The sequence below is a fragment of the Fistularia commersonii genome, chromosome 1, assembly GCF_037954325.1.
Source record: "Fistularia commersonii isolate RoL2024-O1a breed Wild chromosome 1, RoL_Fcom_v1.0, whole genome shotgun sequence".
In the NCBI taxonomy this organism is placed as follows: Eukaryota; Metazoa; Chordata; class Actinopteri; order Syngnathiformes; family Fistulariidae; genus Fistularia; species Fistularia commersonii.
In genome coordinates, this window is record NC_141284.1 from 1,429,685 (window position 1) to 1,447,231 (window position 17,547).

Consider the following 17,547-nt stretch of genomic DNA (forward strand, 5'->3'; position numbering starts at 1 on the left):
GTGTGTCTTATATTCAGATGCGCTCGCTAAATAATCCGGAAATTACGGTAAATGGATAAATCTGGCGGCATCTCTTTTATTTCTATTTATACTCATATTTATTGATATTGTCATTGTTGTGCTGATGTGACAAAGGAATTTCCCCCATGAGGATCAATAAAGTATTATCTTTACCCTGAATGACCCTGATTTATACACATAAATACTAAATGTAATCATATACATGTACTTGTAATACACATGCATATACATTACATATATTTTTAAACACCTTTGACTTCATTTTTATTTATTTCTTCTGATCGTCACCATTTTTTGAAACTTTATTTTTATTGTTTGCTATTTTATTCTTTATTTTTCAAATAAAGTTCTATGTATATTCTCCTCTACTTTACTCTGTGAGCAAGAGCTGCTTTCAACAAAAAATAATTTCCCTCTTGGAGACCAATAAAGTATTCTGATTCTGATTATTGACATTATATTTACGTATATTATCCAAGACATCTTACTCATGGTCATTTAATTCTTACCACCCACGTAGTGACCTACTGTTCACCTGTATTTTCTGTAACCATTCCCATTTTATTTCTTTTTATATTTTCCATTACGTTGCACACATCGTGCATCTTTTAATCGTATCCCTTATTTACATATTCTTTCCATTTTTATACCCCGCGATCCTGCAGCAACAATAGCAACACACGCCCCTGGTACAACCCTTTACGTACCACAATGACACGAGAAAAAAATAAATAAAAAAAGAAAAAATTAGTAGATAAAGTGTTTGCACGCACTTATTCCACGGTGTGTCCAGGTGAGGTGTTGCGTGGGAACTTCCCGCAGGTGGTCGAGGCGTGACGAGTTGCGGTTCACGCCACGCAGCGGCGGCATCGGAAACGGACCGTACCATCGCGATGGAAAGGCGGGGGGGGAGGTGAGAGGAAGGGGTGCGGGCGGTCTGCACTTCTGCGTCGTTTAAAAAACAACAATAAATATAAAATCTCCCACCGGTCACACCGGCGTGTGTCCGGATGTAACGTTCGCGCCGCGGTGCGTTTGTCACCGTGCGCGTCCGTCCCTCCTCCTCCGCGGACCCCCCTGCTCCTCCTCCACCCCCTCCTCCGGTGCACCCCGAGGCCGGCCCGTCGCCCAGCCCGGCCGCCCGGCTCTTCTTGCGGGGGGAGACGCAAGTTGTCGGCGGGGGGGATGCGACCGCAGCGATGGCGCTGCAGCTGAGGAGCGGGGACGCAGCTTACTACCAGGGCGCGGATTTCTGCAGGAATTTCACCTCTCCTCCCGTGGGCTACGGCGACAGCAGCCATTATCTCCCCCGGTTGCCAGGTGAGTGGGGCTGTCAGGGGTGCGGGGATGGAGCGGGATCTGACCGGGGAGAGTGATGTGCACCGGGGGTGCTGGTGGATGTTGGAACCGGGGGCTGGATGCATCACCTGGATGTCATCTACAGGGGATGGGCCGGGCTGGAATCTGCACTTAACGCTGCTGCCACGCCAAAATCTGGTGTGTTTTTTTTTTTTTGTGCAATAGGGAGATTCATCTGCAGCTCCGTGTAGATCATGTTCCATCAAGGCTCTTCATGCTTGTAATCTGAGGCAGCTTGTCGAGAATGACAAGAGGAGAAATAGCCTCCTCATCCTCCCGCCTCTCCGGTGCTTCTCACCCCCCTCTCCTCCTCCAAGACCACACAGCTGATGGTGACATGTGGAGAGGAGACCCAGAAGGTCCCCCTTCTCCCGGATCCCCGGTGCAGATTGGATTCGACATTGACCGGATTCCATCGACGCTTGTCGGAAGTCGCCCTGCAGCACAGGGAGGGTCAGATCTTTGAGACGATCCACAGAAACCCAACACCCGCCAATCGCCCCTCGTGGACGAGTAAAGTTTTGGTATTCTGATCCCGGCTCGGTGCGAGTGGCCTTCTGCCTCGACCGGCCGGGGTAGATTGATGGATGGTCTATTATCGCTCATATCGGTAGCGCTTACAGTTACACGCTAAGAGCAGAAATGCAATTACCAGCAAAATGAGAAGATATGAGGTCACCATCGTGCACTGGGGAAGGTAAACGACGGCAGGCAGGAGGTGCATCGTGAGATAGTTAGCCTATGGCTAGGGGCTAGGCTAATGCTAGCTTTCTCCAAAAAGGAGATCTCCCAAATTTCCATTTCAGTTTCAAGGACGTCATTCCGCATGCTTCCTATTTTTCAGTAATTAATGCGAAGGAAATATTTAGCCCCCCCCCCTTCATACAGCTCATTTGATATGAAATCTATATAAAAAATAGATATTATTGCATTCAAATAAAATAAGCGAAGCAATGTAACGGAAGACATTAGTCAGCACAGAAAGCAGGCCGGGGTGTGAACGCAACCCCAAATATAGAATTTGACGGCTTTATGATCATAAATATACAAAAAAAGGACTGGTTGAAAGAAATAGCAATAGTTTTATGATGTACTCTAACTTTTGAATATGTTTATAATGAATATTCCCCCAGGGAACAAATAAGAATTTGTGTCCCCCGTTTGAATTTGAATAATTAACACACATCCACCGATCTGGTCGACTGCACCTCTGTCTCTTTCTACCACTTTTTCTTCTTATCATTATTTTTTCTAATATATACTATATTGAAATATTTGTTTATTCAAAATTTGCTTTATTTTTCTAACTATTTTACTTCTTGATATATATATATATATATATATATATATATATATATATATTTAGATATTTTTAAAATGTATTTAAATGTTCTTTTTTCTAACTACTTTACTTCTATATCTAGATTTATATATAGATATAAATCTAGATATAGAAGTAAAGAAGTAATTTATAGAAGTAATAAATATGTTATTTTTTTAATATATACTATAGTTAGATATTTTTAAAATGTATTTAGATTTTCTTTTTTTCTATTTTACTTCTTGATCTAGATATATATCTATATATCTATTATTTTTTAATATATACTATATTGAGACTTTTAAAATGTATTTAAAATTTATTTTTTCTAACTAGTTTACTTCTTGATCTATATATATATTATTTTTTAATATTTTTAAATGTATTTAAATGTTCTTTTTTGAACTATTTTACTTCTTGATCAAGATATATATATATATATATACAATTTTTTTAATATTTTAAAAATGTATTTAAATTTTCTTTTTTCTAACTATTTTACCTCCTGATCTAAATATATACAAACCCACCACATTGTCATCAAAAGTGGACCTTCTAGTGAAAGACAAGAGATTTACTTCTTCAAGAAGATAATTCCCAGTCCATCGCTGGTGTGTTGTTGAGGATCCTCACATAGAAATGCCACTCACTGGGTGTCTCCTGCGAGGCGGTGGCGGTGGCGGCGGCGGCGGCGGCGGCCCCGTGGGTGCAGAAGCCGTGGCTCGGCGGCCGCAGGAGCAGATGGAATGAGTGCACCAGGCATGTGCTCCTCATCGCTCCATAATTGATGTGACACGGCGAGGAACTCTGGGGAAAATGAACACTTGGCCTATTTAGAGGTTCTCAGCGGAGGCCGTCGGTGTAACGGGCCGGGGGTTCGGTGCGTTTTCATCATTGGAAAGGAAACGACAACAAAATAAACATAACACCGGCGAGGGAATGGCTGTGATAGCTGCGCAGCGGTTAGCGCTTCCACCTCATGGAGAAGGTCTCTGGTTGGATTCCAGGCAGGTGATTGGCTGTCGGTTAGATGGAGGCAGGTGATTGGCTGTGGCCAGGCAGTATTTACATTTAAAAAATAATTTGATGTTGTACCGTAGCAATTTAAAGTTCTCTAAAATACACACAAAAAAAAAACACTTTTAGTGTATTAAATCGCCGTGAAGTAAAATTGATTACCTTTTGACGTTAAAGTAGAGCATGAAAGCATTTAAAATGTATAAAGCTGATGGGAATATTCATGACGGACGCGGCTGAGCCAGGATCGGCCCTCCTGCTGGGAAATAACCGGTCAAGAAAATTCTATTTTAGACGCATTTACGGAATTTCAAAGCAATGTTAAAAGAAAATGTTTCCAATCTTAACAACTCATTTAATCATGATTCTAAAAAAAATCTGGATGAATCCATACAACCATTCACCTTCACATTCAAACATCTGGACGATGTGAGGTCTCTGTATGGTTGGACGGTTGGTGGAACCCTGGAGAACCCTGAGGAACCCCATGCAGACACGAAATCCAACCAGGGACCTTCTGGCTGCAAGGCGGAAGAAACAATGTTAAGAGTTAAATATCGCAGTTGAATCGTAATCAATACATGTTGATGTGGCGGCCATATTTGTAGTTCTATCTTGAGGAATCGAAGGCATCAGTGCAGCAGTGGTTCAGATGTGTGTGATAGCATTAGATTAGATAGTGGGTCATTAATAATTCGGTATCAGAACCCGGCCTTGTTTTCAGCAGAGGTTCACGATGTAAACAGTTTTACGTAGATACGAAGCGTACGAACATGGGAGGGGAGCAGAAATTCGTTACCGGCAATAACCTCGGTCTTTTTCTGCACAGTCTATTTTTCATCTGCGCAGCGGGACCCCTGAACCGCTTACCGGGCCATTTCCAGTTCCAAGGGTCAGCTGTCCTTTACGTTCATAAATGATGATACAGTGAGTTTTGGGAACGGAAGGTCCCTGGAGGCTGCCGCTGCGCCGCTAAATCTATTTGTGGATGGCCTTAATAGTATTGTGCGTTCAGCACCGAGGAGGTGACAAATTTGACAATAGGAGAGAGAGAAACCTAAGAAACCTTTTCATATTCGTCACAAAACAAGCACTTTCAAGTCAGGCTTGTTATCAGACAGCGTGAATGTACGTGTGTTTTTTATCAATATGGTTCAAATCGACTGTCATGCAAACAGGAAGTCTCTCATGACGTGCAGAATACATTTGAAAAAAGACGCGAAACAAACCGTTCTTTCTGAAAATGTTCCCCCTTTTTTTTTGTTTTTAGAACAAAACGGGGTTAAAATAATTTGTCTTATGGCGCATTAGTTCCATCAAGCTAATTGTAATTGACGTCTTCACTCCTCCCGGTTCCCAGGGGGCGCGGCTCGATCTCCTGCTGCAGCGTCCACCGCTGCTTCTTCTTTAATGGATATTAAAGCTTGCTAGAGCACGTCAGTGCTTTTTGCACCGCTTGCTCCTTTGCAACACCTATTTTTGTTTGTCTAATTGCACTAAACCACAGCAAAACTTCTAGAATTCCCGAATCTGATATTAGCGTGTAACGGTTAGCACTACTGTGATGAACTCAGAGCGGTCGAGGCAGAAGGTCACCCACATTGAACTAGGCTCTCTCCGTTATAAAATACAGATACGGATACAAATGCAGATTCGGCGTTCATCACAAATGAATCACTGCCGCGTTTCCCGCGCCGAGGACGTTCCCGCGAATAAAGGATCGTCACTTTAACGCCGTCTGGCCGACGCGACCCGGGCAGAAACCGAGCCCCGGCCCGCGGCGATAAGGTGAAGGCCTCCGCCGGCATACCTTTGTCCTGAGATCAGCGAGGGGAGGTGACAGACGGGCGTCGAGACGGACGGCCGTGGAGCGGCGCTCGGAAACACAAACACGGCGGCGTGTTATTTTGGGGTTCGTGAATCAGAGCCGGCGGGTGTGCGATTGGACTCCAGATGAAAGCTGCAAGCGCCGCCGCTTTTGACACAGCTGCTGGCCTATTACTGACCCCACAATTTATGGCTTCCAACACACACACACACACACACACACACACACACACACACACACACACACACACACACACACACACACACACACACACACACAGATTAACTTTAACGGTACCTTTCTGCCAATCATATTTTGTTTGTTTGTTTTTTCCACAACACACAAATCAGCCAAACAACTTCAGGCTTCAGATCTCTTCTGATCGGAGAAGCTTGATGATTTCGGTGTGTGTGTGTGTGTGTGTGTGTGTCCCGTGTGCATGACTGCAGTGCTGCGGGCTAATCCTAATCTCTCAGATGCCCACTGGAGTGTGAAGCGCCTCTGTGTGAGAATGTGTTCCCATGCGCCCGTCTTCTTTACACACACACACACACACACACACACACACACAACCACCGCCTTGAGGCTCAAACCAATGCGAGTTTCAAAGAGCATCGAGTTTCCTCTGTGACAGTTTGATTACGCACTAACAGAAAAACGGCGTCTGAACCTCCCGCTGACGGCGAGCCGCTTCACGTCACCGCACAGCGTTTGACGGATCTCAGAAGGATCAGCCGGATCCTCTGCGTCCGTGCAGACGCTCTCTGTCGGGCCGAGGCCTCGCCGATGGGAAGCCGTCGGCAAAACTCACCCCGTTTTCCCAAACCGCACAAGACCCCTCGGGATTCGGTGACCCTCCTGGCCTTTCATTCGCAGCCACCGCTATCCACCGCTATCCACCGCTACCCACCGCTATCCTCCGCTATCCTCCGCTATCCTCCGCTCATCGGTCCCAGAAAAACCCTAGCCTTCGTGGAAAATGGACGCTGTGTCACCCTGCTGTCTCTCTGCAGGTCCGGAGACCATGCTGAAGCCTCCGCTCAGCCTCTTCAGCCACCCGCAGCAGCCTTTCCAACACATGGATTCTCTGCACCAGCTTGGCCCCCCTCCGATGGTGCCAGCGCAGCCTCTGGGGCCGCCGCCCATCTCCCCCGCTCAGGCCATGGGCCCCCCCGCTTTGCCCCCCGCCCAAACCATCGGACCCCCTCCCATCTCGGCGGCTCACGCCTTACGGCCCCCCCCCCCTCGCTCACAGCTTGGTCCCCCCCCCTCTGGTCCCGGCTCAGCCGCTGGGACCCCCGCCGATGGCGCGCGGCGTCGGCCCCCCGCCGCTGGACCACGCGCCGGCGATGGTGCCTCCGTCCCTGGAGCTGGCTCAACCGCTGGGGCCGCCGCCTCTGAACCCGGCTCACGCGCTGGTGCCGCCGCCCGTGGTGGCGCCGGGAGCCGGGAGGTTCTCGCTCCCGCCGAGCCCGGAGCCGTCGCATCTCCCCCCGAGGCCGCCCCTCATCCCCGCCCCGCCGCCCGGCCCCGTAAACGTCCCCGGCCCCCTCCCGGCTCAGGCGGCGCCGGCCACCGAGCAGCCGCCCGACGAGAGCTCCCTGCTGGGCAGGGAGGAGCGGGAGGACCCGCTGGGCCTGGAGGAGCTCTGCAGACCGCTCTACTGCAAGCTCTGCAACGTGACCCTCAACTCCGCCCAGCAGGCGCAGGCTCACTACCAGGTTAGATCCGGGGAGACGACGCAATCCCTCCGAATGCGGTTCGACCCGATTGACGCGTGTTCATTTACGCCGTATTCCTTTGCGTCCAGGGGAAGAACCACAGCAAGAAGCTGAGAAACTTCTACGCCGGCAGCCAGCAGCCTCCGGCCATCAGGATCCCCGAGGCCCTGGAGGCCGGGGGCCAGCCGGGCCTCGGCTCGGGATCCAACGACGGCGACGGCGGGAGACAGGTCAGACGGGAAGGCGCGCCCGGCGCCTACGCGACGGGTGATGGATGCGGCTTTTTGAGGCGCGTGGGCGGCGGAGCTGACAATCTGCTGATGGAGGTTATATCCGTCTGAGGCGCTGGCGTGGCGCCGCGCCGTCACTGCTTTCACTCACTCCGCAACAATGCTCGGATAAAAACATGGCGTGTGTGTCGAAGGAGAATTAAAGGGAAAGTAAGGGTTCCTCACACCGTCGTGGAACAAGGAGGTTCACTGGAGACCCCACATTTCCGGACTATTGAGCCTACAAGAATAGGAGGAGCTCCGGTTAAAAATAACTACATAAATATGTGTAAAAATATAGGACGCACTTGTCCACAAACCGCAGAAACATTTTTTAAATACTAACTGGACATGCCCTTTTCCGAACAGGAAACTTTTCCGAACAGCGCCTGAAAAGGATTAATAATAAATAAGAAAAGGAAAAGTCCATCCATCCATTTTCTTTGTCCTCCTCCAGCTGATGCTATCTCAGGTCTTCCTCCTGCGCATTAAAACCGTTAAAGTCGTCTTCTTCGGCGTCGGAATTGAACGGACTCAGAATTTCCCGCTCATTTATCGGTCTGACGTGACAAAGCTCAATGTTTTGGTGGCGTGAAGCTCATCAGCCCCAAAAAAAGGCATAAATTAGCCGCATCGTCGTTTTAGCCACAGTGTTCAAAGCGTGTGGAAAAGTAGCAGCAAATAATGATAATACAAATGAATTTTTTTTTTCGCTTGCTGGTCCAAAAATGAAATCAGCATTTATTCATTCATTCATAGCAAACCTCTGTTCCTTAGCTTGAACCCTGGCTGCGCCCCCTTGCGACCATCCGTTGACTTGACAAGTATTTTCTTGCCGTCTTTATAAATATTTGTCCAAAAATATTCTGCGCTCACAGTTTTTAAATCGATCAGAAAATCCAGCCCGAAACAGCTGGGGGGGGCGACAAACGAAATCACTGCGCACAGATGTTTTTACAGTCTGTTTTAACAAGAGCGCAAGAGATATGAACGTACTCACCTTTATCAGTAGCTCATTTATCAGTTTCTAGCAGATCCTGGAATCGGCGTCCTGGTCACCGCTGCTCTGCGTCCCCAGGCGCTGTACAAGGGAGCGACGCGGGTCATCCTGGCCACGGAGAACGACTACTGCAAGCTGTGCGACGCCTCCTTCAGCTCGCTGTCGGTGGCGCAGGCTCACTACCAGGGCAAGAACCACGCCAAGAAGCTACGGCTCGCCGAGGCCCAGCAGAACACCAGTAACACGTAGGCGACACGCACTCTTCGCCCGGCGTCCTCCAAAATGAAGCCGGAGGGGTCGTGACCCGCATCGCGTCTGATTCCAGGGACGGCGGCGGCGACGCAAACCCGAGGAGAACCAGGAAGGACGAGTACAAGCTGGTGAAGAATCGCAGAAGCCCGCAGCTTCCTCCCTCCATGCCAGGTAGGACACAGAAGATGCCGATCAGCAGAGCTTTGAACCTAAATCCTCTCTTTGCCTTTTCTGCTGAATCTCAGTTGCAGAGTCTTTAGCTCTAGATCTTCAGTTTGGACCGTTTCCTGTCAATAAATTGACAGCGCCCCTTTCACGCTGTAGGCACTTTCTGCAGTTCCAAGAAACTTTTCAGGAACAAGGTAGTTTAATGGTGCATCGGGACACCACAGGAGCCGAGGACCTGCGGGTCCTAGAACCTGGACTCAGCAGCAGGGTTGTTTTATGGTTATACAGGAACTCGTATGACGTAGGTGCTTGGCGGGACTCATAAGCCATGTCCGCTACTAGATACTTCTTGTCAACTGCGGCGCGCCATATCTTAAAAACTACCATGGTTACTGCTCAGCTGTTTCCTTGTGCCAAAATGGACAGAGGTCGTCAGGCATGGAGGGACCAGGAGGTCCTGGCTGCTACAGCACAGAAGGAAACATCAACGTTTTGGACCAAAATAAGTCTGGAGTTAGCGAACAGCTAACAGGGTTTTTCACGGTTATTATTGTCATGAACGCTGTTGGAGCCAGAACCTTTGTTGTCCATGTCGTGGTCCTCTTCTGCTTCGGTGGATTGTCCTGTTGTCCTTCAACAAACTCAAGCTGGACGCTTCTTCCAAGCGTCCTTCCAAAAGAAGCTCAAGTTGCCCGTTTGTCGCCGCGCTTTCCCGTCATCACTCCTGGTATCATCGTAACTTCTGCTCCCCCTCAGGGCCCTACTACAACCCCAGGCCGAGGCAGCGGATCCCCAGGGACCTGGCCATGTGCGTGACCCCCAGCGGACAGTACTACTGCTCCATGTGCAACTGCGGCGCCGAACAGGAAACGGACTTCAGGCAGCACCTGGAGAGCAAGCAGCACAAGGCTAAGGTGTCGGAGTTAAGATACCGCAACGAGATGGAGAACTTGGGCTACAGCTAGAGGACATCCCGGGGGAGGGAAGGGGGAGGGCGAGAAGAGGAGGTAGTGTTGACAGAGCGGGGTGGGGAGAATGCACAAGACCAAAGTGAAGGAAAGCAAATGCTTTTGCCGGCTATTTTCAGTGAGGGGATTACCGTCCAGATCTCGTTGCAATTCATTTGATATATGGATTCGACTCTGCCGTCCTTATTTGTGACACGAGATCCGCACAATGTTTGGATCTGCCTTCCTTTGGTTTCATGTTCGGGAGCAGATTTTAACGATGTAGAATTTAAAAAAAGTGAGTGAGATCACATCTGTGGTCTCAGGAGGCAGATGAATTGCAAGGGAGTCTTGAACTTCTTAAGGAAGTCGGAGGAGGACGGATGAGGCCATGAGGGTTTGACCTCTGACACCGCCTTTCCATCAAAGCAAACCTCTTGCTAGTTTTTGCTCCGAGGCTAGTGTCAGTTCGGAGTTGACGTGAACTTCGAGGGCTGGAGAGCCACCGCACCACCTCTCAGAAGGTGTTGCTCCCGGCCAAACTGTATGGAGGCCAAACCCTCAGATGGTCCGATCACTTGTTTGTGATCCGTGTTGTTTGAATGGTCCCGTCGGTCCAAACCCAAGACGTAACCTTCTCGTCGCTCAAGCGTTGGCGTACATCGGGAAGAAGGGCGGTTCCCTCGAGCAGCCACTAGAAACATCTGCCCCTTGGGTGAAGTCCATGTCAGAGCTAAAGGCAGAGGAGTACTTTTCAAAGATGCAGAAAATCGTACATACCGGCGCCGGTCTCGTCCACAGTGTTTTTCAGCTGATCATTAGTCCTCCATTTCTTGCCGTTTACTTGGTAACCCCTATTTTGTTGGCTGCGCTGAATCAGTTACAGCGGATTTCACCAGGAACGGGTTCCAGACCAGCTCCCAACTGGCCTACAAAGCTACTTGTGTGAAAAGAGCACTACTTGCAAAAACTGCATGTTGAAGTTCAGAGGCAGGGAAATGAAGATAGCGTTAAAACATTAGGAAAACTTCTAAGCACTGTCCAAGTCGAGTTTTGCTCCAGGAACTACCCTCCCACGGGGGAACCTTTCCGTAGGGACGGTTGTGATGTGCACCTTAAGTGCTACATTCGACAACAAACCACTGAAGAAGATGATGACATGGAGAAGGTGGAGAGTGAGGCTACCATAGTGCTGATGTTCTGCGTGGTGGGAATGATAACAATGGACTATCAGATGGGTTTAAGTGTTTTTATCTTCTCCCTGCACTGCTTCGCTATGTTAGCTAACTCTTATTCTGGCCAAAATGTTCCTCTGTGAGCCCTGGGCAGCCCTTTGTGGTGTAGCGGGCCAGAGGACCTCCTCTTTGCTCCATGTCTGGCTACTCTGTTTATTTGGCCCAAGAAAACAGAGACCAGGACAGTTTTTGGAAAAGGTTGCTCAGCAAGAAGTATCTAGTAGCAAGCACCTATGAGCTCCTATGCAACCGTAAAAAGGCCCTGCCTCGGAGAAGTTCCTCCGCTGTCTGAACCCACCAAGAAAGGCCGGAGGAACAAAAAGTTCCTACGGAGCAAAAGCGACTACTCATTGCTTGAGGCAACGTAGAAGTTAAAGTTACGCCTCTCGACTCTCGGTGTGAATCTGCCATAACTGTTATTACCTGCATTTCGAGCCACACAGGAGAATCGGGCTTATTTTGGACCGAATACCCTTCATCCTATCTCTTGCAAAACACAGCCGGCATCGTGTGACAGAAACGCCCGGCCGAAGGCTCCGTAGACGCTGAGCTACACGAGTTAGCATTAGCTATCTGAATCCGGAAACACAGCACTGGGGTTTTCTATATCCTGCGTCCTTTATCGTCCTATATTCAATTCACAGATGCTACGTAGATACTCTGAGACATTATAGATGTAAATTTAGAAAAGCGGAATATAAATGTATACTATCGGACATTGGTTAGCCTATAGTGTAAATAATCATCACCTATTCTTGTGCAAAGTGAACAACATGTGGATTTCATCTTACGCACGAGGAAACCTCTCCAAAACCAACCCGGGGTGAACGTTAACTATGGGATTTGTTGCAAACGACACTCAACGGGACATTGCTAGCGGGTTAGCGACTTCAGGACGGCTGTTACCGGATGTTCCACGTAAGGATTGGATTTATTTTCGAGTTTCCAGTCGAACTCTGTTCCTCTGGTCGACCGAAGGAACACGGTTCAACTGGAAAAATAAAGGGACAAATAAAGGGAAACAAGAAAGTCTAAATTATGCCAAAAAACGATAACCCAAACACAGATTAGCCTGGGGGATATAAAAATATGTAAATATAAATATGGAAAGGAGACTATTTTTACTTGTATGTTTTCAGCCTCAGCTGTTTCAGCGTTGATCAGTCCCATAGAGATCTCTTATATAATTGGCATCTTTTTTTTTTTTTATTTCTAGTTCCTGCTAGGAACTGAGCTGATGGCGGAGTCACCTACTTGTACTTCTGGAAAACTTTTGTTTTACAAGTTTTACCACATCGTTATTCTAAATGAAGGATAAACAAGTGAATATAGGCAGGCGGACTTGGATTACTTTGGGCGCCCCGATGCATGTTTACATGCACACAGCTTGTGGGGGTTTAGAACAACAAGGGAGGGGGTGTCAATTATTCAGAATGTCTCAAATAATTCATTTCTTGCATATTTCTGTCAAGAACTGGGATGTGTCTGTGTTACGTGCAGATCGGCGGGCGCTACAAAAACAGGAGTAGTTTTCACGATTTTTTGATCGCTGAGAACCCGAAGCCTGCGTCTCTCGGGTATTAAATTCTGAGATTATTTTCTTTAAAGCTTTTATTTGACCGGGTTAGTCCGGTCGAGATAAAGGGTCGGCCTTTTCGCGGGAGAGCGTACAGGAATAGCGGGGACACAGTTTCACTGGGAGGAGCGATTGGCAAGCAAACACGGCTACGGTGATAGCATGTGGTCACATAACACACACGTCATGCACCTCATATTTGGGCATACAAGTATTGGGTACCTCATTCAAACATCATATAGACACACAACCATTCACACAAGTATTTTCCAAAAGTTTTTGTCTCATATGTGACATCAATACACTCATTCATTCATTCATTCATTCATTAGCTATGTAGCTTATCCTTGCCATTGGTTGTCATTGGGCGAGAGGCGGGGTTCACCCTGGTTCGATCTCGGGGCCACATTTAGAGACAAAACACCATTCATTCACATATCTGGATAATTTAGGGTCTGCAATGAAGTTCCTGCTTGTGTTTGGAGAACCCTGAGGAACCCCCACGCAGAAACGGGGAGACCACGGAGACTCCTCACAAAAATGAATCCAACCGGGGATCTTAGAAGCGCTAACCGCCGCACCGGTGGGGATGTTAAAATAGTCCGATCTACAAAACTGCACAACCAGCCTCCAGCTGTGACCAGATCTACGTCCTTCTTGTAAAAATGCTTCTCTACTTGCACCACAACAGGCGTGCAGACACAGTCCCGCATCATAATTCAATTAGATAGATCTGAGGAGGTGGCATGAAACGTCAGCGGATTTAGCTTGTTGAGGACGGCGGCAGCTGTTGGCAACTTTTATTTGCTCGTCTCCGGAGCGTAAGCACGGTTGGACGCCACCAGGACCGGGGGATCAGGCAAACGGAACAGAAAACACACGGCTTTCCGATAAGCCGGTTTGGTTTTTTTCGGGGACGACAGCAGCAACAAGAACAACAGAGTTCTTGGCCAGTCGAGTTCTTCACTTTATATAGCAGGGCGGGCTGTTAATAGCACGCCATCTCATCCTAGAAACAACAACTCGGCTAACATGAAAGCGCGGGTAGCATAACCTCCAATTATGTTGACGGGCGCCTGGATTAATACTCGAGACGCTAAACGGCAAAGGGAAAGAACAAACAAGGCGATAATCGGGATCTAAAATTGGAGATTAGAGCTCGTGACCTTTTCAAATCAATCGTTATCTACTTGAGGCCTCTGGAACCGGCTTTTGCTGAACAAGTGGCGAGAGCTCGGTGTCCAATTTAACTTAGAATAAAAGATTGTTTCTCTATATTCTCTATAAGAAGTCTATATTTTCATTGTGGACAGAGAGGAGGGCTCAGATCTTTTCCTAGGGTTTTCTTTGAGGGGACACTGGTAGATAAAACCCAATGTATAGTCGACGGGCTTAGCATGGATGACCGTTCTCACCATTTATGTAGAAAACTTTAGCATATAAACAAACACATTCGGTATGTTTACGTTAAAATTCCTGTTTATTTTCTCTCGTTCATCTCCGTGGATGTGCAGCACCAAAGACTGTTTTTCTCCGTGTGCATGACTTTGAAAAGGGGGCTCGTGAAATCTATCCATTACCTCTGAAAACGGGCGTTAGCGCGTCGGCTACGTCTGCCGGTCTGTTCTGTCAGTCAGATTGCAGTAATATGGGACAAAACTACTGTGACAATCTTCATAGAATGTGCTTGAAGAGAGTAACGAGCGGCCGCGGTGGAGCTAATTACGTTAAAAGGGGCAGATCTAGACATTTATATTAATTTCTCAGGAAATATTAACACAGACAGGGGGTTTATTGCCCCCGAGTGCCCTGTTTGATTTTTTCTTTTTAAGCATCCAGTGTTAGAAAATCAATTTAAGAACAAAATGATTTATTATTGATAAATCAAAACCCGTTGAACTGCGAATTTATAAATAAATACGGACGTTGTTTTTTAAATTCTAACACGTTAAGAGGATCCCAAAACCTGCGCGGATGATGGCATTGTGATGTAATTATCGTGCTTTTTTGCCGCGATAGCGTCGCTAGCTAACAAGCTACCGTAGCGTCCTATCACTGTTGATAAAAATCTAGTGTGACGTAACCATTTGAAATGATGACACAACAGTTGCGTTCAAAGCGAGAACATCTTCTGGGTCGATTCCCCCGGGATTTGTCCGTGCGAAAACATTGCTGATTTCATCGCAATAATAGGATCGAGATAAAGCAAGACTAACAATGTCACGAGGATGATTTTGCTTCTCCTCGTCTTACAACGGCCCGTTAAGCTAAACATGTTACTTAATGCACTCTTTCACTCACGCCCCGTTAAACTCAATGGGTTTTGATTGCATTAATAAACACAAAGGTTGCCCTCGGGAACGAGGGAATGGTTTGAATACCCGAGGATTTGTTTTTTTTTTGCTTTAAGCGAGACTGCAACAGTTGGTAGCGATAATATAATTACTGATTTCACTGTAATCGACCACGGCTGCTGCCTGATCCATCACGAGTTGAGCGTTCCCTCGCGCTACCTTTGTAAATGAAAGAGGGATGTCGCGTGATGCACCGCGCGGCGCCGACTGTTTTCTGTGGGATTTCGTCGGACGCTGGCGAGACGCTCCTACCGTCGAGCGCTCGTTCGTTATAGTTTTTTTCCCCGAGGTAGGAGCGTCACAAAAGGGCATTGGGACAGAATCTTGCACTGATTATTTCATAAAAATAGACACTGATGTTCATAATGAAAAACGATACTACTATACAATGTCTTGCTGAAGTGACGGGTTTGCCACCCTTGTTATCGTTCGCCTCTCAATAAGTTTGTGATGTACTGTTTACAAGAAGAGCAGGATGTGTATTATCTCGTTACTGTGTGTTTATCCATGTGTCGCAGTGTTGGACGGACAAAGACCAAGGTAGATGGGCAATGCCAGGTCGGGAAAACAATAATATAAAGGCTGTCGCGCAAAGAAAGCCGATACCGCCGGTCTGTTTATGGCCTGGTTGTGTTTCTAAATCTGCAATAATGCAAATGTGACCCTGTAATTCTACATTGGAAAAAGGTACGATGCGCATTCATTCAAGACGGTTTTATTCCGATTACAAAATCGCTACTTTGCACGCGTGATCGTCCCATCATTTAAAACGCAGATCTTTTTAAAACGCGGGGTCTTTTTTTTTTTTTTTTTAGCTTTTCCATTTCCATGATACTTTTGCGAAAAAAACGTGATAAAACGCCGTCGAGCCGAGGTGACAATCGTGAATCTGGAAGCACGACCTGACGACTGGTCTGAAGGCACCTTACAGATCACGCTAGCTTCATAGTAAAGCCCATGTATCCTGGTCAACTGTCCGTCGTGTATGAGAGAATTCGGGACCCTCATCCACCCACCCCACCCCCTTTCGGGTCGGGGACCCCCAACCTCCTCAGCAGCTCCTCTGCAGAGCACTCTGCACACTCTGGAAAAGGACCTTCGCACACTTCCAGTGCCTCTGAACTCTGTTGCCAACACACCTCTGACTGACTGACTGAATGGGTGACTGGAACACTGAGACCGTGTGTGTGTTTTCTGGCAGATGAATAAACATGCAGATGATATCGATGGGCGGTGTGTGTGCTGGTGATTATTTTGTTCGCCGCTAGCGGATGCCGTTATTGGCTCACAGGCGGGAGATGCTCCTCACAGCCCCGGTTTCGGCGCACTAATGACCGAGACTCCCCCGCCTGCTCAGAATACTAATTTGGAACAAAGATTGATTGTATTTCTTTTAAGCTATCGAATCCAATTACAGCCCACGGCTCCATCTTACCGATACCGTGACTTAGTATTTCTACTTCCTGATCGCGGACGCCGTACAGAATTGCAACGCTTGAAACGTTTCGGTGCGTGCTTCTAGAAACCGATCCAATTTAAAGTGAAACTGTTACCAAATTAGCATGGTTTCCCGATTAATAGCGGTTCCGTGCACTGTGGGTTTTATTTCGTGCGACGGCAGATCGGCCGATTGTGTGTGAGTGCAGCATACGTTCAAAAGGCATTTACATCAAGATGAACTAAACGTAGGTGACTCGCGCTCGTCTCTGACATCAACGTCAACAGTTTTCTCAAGAGCTGATTCAACAAATATGTCAGCCTGTCTAAACACAAAGTCTTCGTTGTCCACGACCCCGATATCTATATATTCTCATTTCATTCATTCATATGACTCAGAATGGGAAGACGGATCGATTCCTGCACGTTGAAGTGCACCGAACCCCCGGTTTGACCAGTTGGCCTAGTTAGCATCTCGCAAACTCTGCAGCTGTTTGTGCGTGAGTGTGTGGGTGAATATATTCCAGTGTTTAAGGTGTGAAAGCTCCATACGGAGGGGATTTTTGACGCAAGTCGGAACCACAATAGCCTTGGTCACTCGCGTAAAATAAATCGTATATTGCTAGAAAGAGAACTTGAACCAAATAGAGCATTATCATAGCATGAAAAATGACAAAAACAAGCCTACCAATGAGAACGGAGGTAAACAAAGCACACGCCACCCAAAGAGGGTAAGCCAGGACCCGAGCCACGCCGCCTCTCACAAACTAATGCCGCGGAACAAAAAAAAAAGTTACGGCTCGCAGGACGTAAAGTCGAAACCCCTCAAATGGAGGACGACGGAAGGTCCAAACTGCTTTTCCTGCAGCCGAGAGGAGGGGTTCCACCTGGATCCATCACAGGGCCACAGACAGAGGCATACAAACGTTCTCCCTCTCGTTCGAACATCTGGACAATTTAGGGTCTCCAGTGAACCTTCTGCATGTTTTTGGACGGTGGAAGAACCCGGAGGAACCCACGCAGACACGGGGTGAACATGGAA

General features: G+C 47.6%; 1 pseudogene across 1 annotated transcript; it reads left to right on the forward strand.

Moving 5' to 3' along the window:
- The first annotated feature begins 1,192 nt into the window (after positions 1-1,192).
- LOC147237015 (uncharacterized) lies at positions 1,193-15,871 on the forward strand (annotated as a pseudogene). The gene is made up of 6 exons (XR_015108996.1): positions 1,193-1,341; positions 6,560-7,267; positions 7,357-7,497; positions 8,615-8,781; positions 8,862-8,959; positions 9,713-15,871. The product of XR_015108996.1 is annotated as an uncharacterized LOC147237015 (transcript).
- The last annotated feature ends 1,676 nt before the right edge of the window (positions 15,872-17,547 follow it).